Genomic DNA, 7,027 nt, shown 5'->3' on the forward strand with positions numbered 1-7,027 from the left:
TAACATTTTTTAGTAAAAAGAGAAGACTCAATTTTTTAGGAACGATAAAAAAATGACTCAACTATTGTGGGACGAATGAAACATATATTAATACTCTCTACGTCTCATAGAAATATGTCATATTTTCTTTTTAGTCTATCTCATATAAATAGTCCATATCTATTTAAAGAAAATTTTCTTATTCTCTCTTACTCTGCACCACCATCCACTAATACTATCAACTACATTTTCTATTTTTTTTCTTACTTTTATCATTCATAGGTCTCATCATCTACTGACATTATTTCAACTATATTTTATACTTCTCTCTTACTTTACCATTTATGCATTAAAACTGATATAATTTCCAAACATCATATTACTATGGGACGGTGAGAATAGCTATTTTACCATTTTAGATCGTCCACCAAAATTAGATCAATTTTTAAATAATTAAATTTTATTAATAATGTGAACCGCAACCACCAACGCTACTTCCACCATCTTTTCTCCTTTTTCTCAGTTTACTAATTGTACATTAAAACTCGTGTTAATTATAACTTAGTCTATTTTATTTAGACGAATGAAATATAAAACTAATTTTATCACGAAAACATTAACAGCATCCGCAGTAGTGCGGACTAATTGATAGCTTAGCACTGAGACTAACCAAAAACACCTTCTGTCACGTCAATAGGACTAACCACTGCGCAGTAATAGCCTAGCACTAGGACTAACTAATGTCCTAGCCAATATAAACAAATGCACAAATTCACAAATACAGAACTAAAAATTCGACATGAATACGGTTGCAATAACAATTTCATTAAATTAAAAAAAATAGGTACAATTCCAAAAAAAAATCTAATAAAATTAAAAAAAATTAAAACAACGATTCAAACAAATTACATTATATATCAATGTGCACTCCTCCGCGCCTGAAGAGCTGGTCTATTAAGAGCTAATAATGGTTAGCGAAAGAGTGTTCTAAAATTAATGAAGAAAACCCTCGGTCCAGGAAATCCGCTAGACACTGGGTCTAGGAACTCAGAGAACCTTGAGCTACCTGTCGTTGGGCACACAATCACTACCTTAACTCCCCCTTCAAAACCCTCAACCCGCTTTAATTAAGAAAACTAGTACTTGGAAGTAGGGATCGAATCCACAGAGATGAATGCGCAAGTAAACATGTTCAAAGACTCGGGAACTATTTTTTTTGCTGTTGCCACACAATTTTTGGGATTGAGCTTTAATCCCTAGACTTGGTAATTAAAATATTCTACTCTAACAACTAGATCTAGGCAAAGACATAAAAGCATGCATATTAACCGAAATAGAGTGAGGCAATTGCTAGATCGAACGAACAGTTTTCTGAATTAACCTAGACTTGGGAAAGAAACTAGACGTGGGGACCACTTTCTGAAAAGGTAGAGTATGATTGAAAAGATGCAAAATAACTAATTAAAGGACTAACCAACATCGACATCATCTTCTCCAATATTTATCACGACACAACCAGTTAAAACAGAGCAAGAACGAAGATCGAAGCAGAGTAAACGAAATTAAACCGAAAGAAATGAAGAACAGTTAAAACTAAAGCAGATCTACGACTACTAGACGAGGCAAAACGAGAATGCAGAACTTAAACAACGAAATGAAACGAGAACAAGCAGATCCAACCACGGGACGCTTAATCCACTCCGGATCCAAGCCATCCACAACAACCAAACATCATTTCCACCTCCGATCCTCACAAGTTTACGTAGATTTAACCGATCACAAAAGATTTCTTACAAAACAACTCCAAACTCAGATCAACCAACAATAATCAGCAAATCAAACCCAAAACAACACGATAGGATAAACAAAACAAAAGCAGTGATATCCATAGCAAAATACGAAATATCCAACGATAGTAACAACACAAGGCCGAGCCTCGAACAGTGAGGGCTCGGCGAGTACCAAAAGTAGACAGAAAAATAAAAGACAATTGTTTCTTCGCCTCCGCAGAGACGGTGTTGCACCCAAACTTCCGATGAAATGAGAACCCCCCTAAGATTTCACCCAAGTGTGTGAGTGTGTAGAAAAAGTGGAAAACTAAGCTAGGAGCTGAAAGGTGATGATGATTCATGTTGATTGCGTGCTCCTTTTTATAATGGATAGAGCTTCTAGACTGTTCTTGTAATGCCCATTTTGCCCTTCGATTCAATGCTCTTTTGTCTAGCGCTCTTCCTTGTTCCGCTTATTTCCCTTCCCGGCTTCCTCCACCAGGTGATCTCTGTCTTCTTCCTGGGGTTGACAATTTTCTCTACACACCTGGCTCAAAAAGGTTTGTTAGACCCGGGAAATCACAGAATTTATCCCTATAACCAATGCATGAAATTAGCCTTATCAAACTGCTCACACTTAAAACATACTTGTCCTCAAGTATAAAGACAAGAAAAGAGAAATAAGGCGAATTTCAATGCATGGTTATTCCCTGACCAAAGAGAACTCCTAGACCTAGACACTAACATGAAAGAAAAAAAAGAAAAGACAATAACACTTAAGGAAAATAAAACACATAGGCATGAATTAGTTCAGATTTTGGGCAGCTGTCCCCACAAGTTTAAGGTCAATCCAATAGTCTACACTCTCCAAATCCTCCCCTTCCCTTCTTCCACCTAGTCGGTCTGTCAGCTCGTCCAGATAGCCATTAGCTTGCTAATTGTTAGATTCGCTCGATCACTCATTCCTCACCAGGGATGTTAGGATCGATCGCTTATAGTTAGTTCTTGCCACTGATGCTTCGGGTTATGAGAATTTCTCCTTCTATCCTCCTTTCCTCATGATTTTCTTTCTTTTCCTCTGGACTTCGTCCAGCTTATACCTTCCTTTTTCCTGGACTTCGTCCAGCTTATTCCTCCAGATTTCTTTTCTCTGTTTTTTTTATTTTCCTCCTCTGGACTTTGTCCAGCTTATACCTCCGGGTTTGAAATTTCTTCTCTTTCTTCTTTTCTTTTATTAATATCTCCTCTCTAAATTCTTCTCCCTAAGCATCAGGTAGCAGCCCCTTTTATTATGTTAGCACTCAATGTTAAGGCTTTTAACTCACATTAATAGTGGGGCTTCACAATTAGGTCAGCTAAGGCACCTTCTATCGTTCTTGCCTCCTCCAAACCGATTTTAGCTTATTAAGGAAAGAGGCCTCAAAGTTGTAGTGCATCCTATTTTCAATTACTCTCCCTAAGGGAATCTTGCCTTATTATCCTTGTTAATTCATGCTTAAACACATAACCTAAAAAAAGGAAACTATAACTCCTAGACCTAAGAACTCCTTCACATGCTGAGCACATACTGCACTAACTCTCCCACCCCCTCCCACTTCACTCCAGCTTGTTCCCAAGCTATCCTAGTGAAGGGGAGAAATGAGGGAGTTGGTGCACACAATCAAAATAAAACACATAAAAATTCTCACACTTAGACCGAACAACGGGCTAAGTGGGAGAAAAAAAAAACAAAGATATAAACAGAAACAAGCATACTGAATATATACACAAACTTCTCACACTTAGACCAAGAATTGGGCTAAGTGGGAGATGAACACCTAATCACAAAAAAAACATGCTGAAGAAACATATAAACTTCTCACACTTAGACCAAAGATTGGGCTAAGTGGGAGAACACAAGAAAACAATTAAACATGCTCAGCACAAACAACATGGATATACAAAAATAGAAAATAAAATGAAATGACTGAAATGTAAAATTTACTTGGTCAACGGGGGGATTCAATTCTGGGTCCGGCTCCCTTGGGAGCCAGACTTGGGATGGTATGCTGGGGCGGTTCACTTTCATTTTCTTCTTTGCCGGCGATGCCGGCGCTTCCTCTTCAGTAATAACGGGAGGTCTCGACAGGGGTTTCTTCACAGGGACAGACGCCAAGGATGGAGACACAAGCGGGGCTGCCAAAGGCTCAGAGGGGGGTGGAACCTTCTGCTGGGAGGAACTTCCCGGACCGGGCTACCGCTTCTCCTTGATGTGGGGAAACATCTCTCCCAACCATACTGCCATTTTCTGCATAAGCTTGACCGCCTCGGTCATCCTCTCATTCTGGGCAGATGAGCGTCCAGCCAGGGTATTCAAACTCCCCTTGATCTCCTGTAGCACCTTCTTGACTTCCCCAATATCTCCTCTCACCTCAGCCACCTCCTTCCGTAGTTCGGTCACATCCACATTCACCACGTCTTCCACCAGCTCTGGTTCACGCTTCACCTTGTCCACGTTGGCCCCTATGTTGTAGAAGCACAACTCCTTCCCTTCCATGTGTAAGAGCCCTTTGTTGAAAAAGTACTCCATGCTGAATAGCTCCGGGGGCTCACACATTGTAACACTCGGCTCTGCCTTCCCAATCTTCATGACGAAGTTGCGCTCTATGTAGGCGCCTAGAAGGTGGCAGGTGTACATGTGGCGGGAAGGGTTGGCAGTCATCTGATGGCAGGCCTGGGCTAACCAATATCCAAGGTGAACCTTGATGCGTTTAGACATGCACCAAGTAAAGTAGAGCTCGGTGGTGGTGATGCTGGAGCTGGCCGTGCCCATCAGATTGTACCCGATGAATTCTTGGGCGAAACGGAGAAGATGGTCGGTGATGTGGATCCCTTTTGATATGCTTGTTTTGAAAATCTCACTCCTCGCGTGTGTCAAGTATTCCCAGGCAGCTTGTGAGGAGAATCCAGGGGTGTCTCTCGGTGGGCCGTATACTCTATCATCCCAAATACCCTCGTCATCTTCTGCATTTGTAAATAGCCTCATCCTCAAAGACCACTCCCTTACACTCATGGTATGCTCGATGGTGAAAAGACGGAAAGAGATAGAGTTCGCATCTGGATCGGTAGTTGCCTTGAATCTGAAGGTGTCCCGTGACGCTTCCACTGGTACCTCACTATGGTTCAGGAGCCACTCAAAGCATATTCTCTTGATGTGACCAAGGAATTCTTCCTCGCACTCTATCTCCCTCAGCGAGTCCCTGTCGTATCTCTTCCCTGATTTGGCCAGTTTCCCGACTGCACTTCGATCCTTGTACGTTTGTGTCCTCTTCGAGTCGTTGAACTTAGACATAGCCTCTCACTCAAAGTTTGGGACCTCCTCTTCTTCCTCGAGCTCTTCCTTTGTCTCGCTACTCTCATCACCAGGTCCAGAGGCCTTGGGGAGCGGGCGGGGAGATTTCCCGACCGAGATCAGTCTCTGAGATTTCCTGGGCCGAGGGACAACAATTGTCTTTTCCTTCCTTTTGCGCTCCCTGGCCACTCGACGCTCTTCCGCGGCGTCCACCTCATCTTCAGAGTCAGGAGTCTCTCCTCCCTGCATGCTAGTCGCCCCCGGGTCCAGGAATCCCAATCCCTTCGTCTGGTCGTCCTCATCGACTTCGTCAAGCAAGCTTCGCCGTGCCATCCTCCTTGACGCCCGCAGATCAGCGGGTGAGTCCTCTGGTACCTCTTCTAGATCCACTACCTCCAACGGCCGGTCCTCTTCGGGCCTCTGTTCTGTAACATCAACGGGGACATCGTCCCCTCCAGAATTCCTAGGGATTTCTCCCTCAGCACACACAATTGGGGTTACCCCCATAGATTTATTCGGAGTCTCCTCCTCAGGTTTGTTAGGGATTTCTCCCTCGGACACAACTGGGGTTTCCCCCTTAACAAGCAAAGTCGGGGTTGCCCCCTCATAATCAAACGGGGTTTCCCTCTCTACATACAAACTCGGGGTTTCCCCCTCCACATTCTTAGAAACAGGGGTTTCCTCCCCCACAATTTTAGAAACAGGGGTTTCCTCCCCCACAATTTTAACCACAGGGGTTTCCCTCTCCACCAATTGTAAATCAGATGCGTTACCTTCCCTTGCGACTCTATCTAAAGAGTGATCCACCGCCATCCTGTCAATTTCGTCTGCAAATCCGCTGACGCTTTCCTCCTCGAGTTCGCTGTCGCCTTTCCCCTGTTCTGCAATATTTGGGCTCGGCCCAGTTTTTGCATGCGTCTGATCTAGGGTTTTGGAGTCCCCTAGATTCGAACTCTGTGGTTGCTGACGAAACATTGAGAAACGAGAGAAAAGCTTCTCGGCCTCTTCCTTACTCCCGAACTTCTCTTCCAGTTCCTTCAAGAATGCCTCCTCATCGGGACTTTTGACGGTAGAGGAATCTGGCACAGGAGTCGGGTTCCATTCTGAGCGTATATCGAGCGCCGAGAAAGTCGGCTGAGCCGGCGGTTTGGTCTCCCTTCTTCACGGTGGTTTCCTGTGTTTTCTTCATGGTTACCTGCAAACTCACAATTTTCTGGGGTAGATTTGGTTAGGGTTTGAAACGATTTTGGGGGAAATTATTTAGAGAGAGAATTATGAGAGTAGAGAGAGAAGTGGATGATTGATTCTGATTGAAATTCAAATATCTTCAGCCCTTTTCAGAGTGGCAGGCGAACGGTTGCAATATGATGTAAGCAACCGTACGTTCCTCGAAAAGCGGAATTCGAATTTCAAAAGGCAACCGCCTTCCCTCCAATCTGCAAGGCTCTTCCTTCCCCTAGCAATTCAAAACAAAAGAAATGAAACACCAAATTCCTGGGTTGGAGATCATGAGTGACAAAGCAATTTCCCCAAGGAGTTTGGTGCTTCGAAAATATTTTTGGAAGATTAAAATTTTAAATTTGTTTGGATTTTCTTGTTTTTAGAAAGCAACTGAACTATTTACATAGCAAATGAGTATCCTCAAGATTTCCTAGGTCAGTGCAAAAATAATTTTTTTTGTTTCCCACTTTACCTGACCTAGGAATTCATTGAGGATATCCACTTGCCTGACCATCCTAAGAAATAATAGCAGATGCATGTAGTGGCGTCTCTTCCACCACATGCATATCTGTATTATCTCTGTATACCTTCACTCTGTGCCCATTTACCAGGAAAGGAACTGAGTTTGGGGCGCTTCCTTGAATCTCTACAGCTCCATTTGCTCGAAGGCCAATGATCGTGTATGGCCCTATCCACTTGGATTTCAACTTACCAGGCATTAGCTTCA

Source organism: Salvia hispanica, chromosome 6 (assembly GCF_023119035.1).
Source record: "Salvia hispanica cultivar TCC Black 2014 chromosome 6, UniMelb_Shisp_WGS_1.0, whole genome shotgun sequence".
NCBI lineage: Eukaryota > Viridiplantae > Streptophyta > Magnoliopsida > Lamiales > Lamiaceae > Salvia > Salvia hispanica.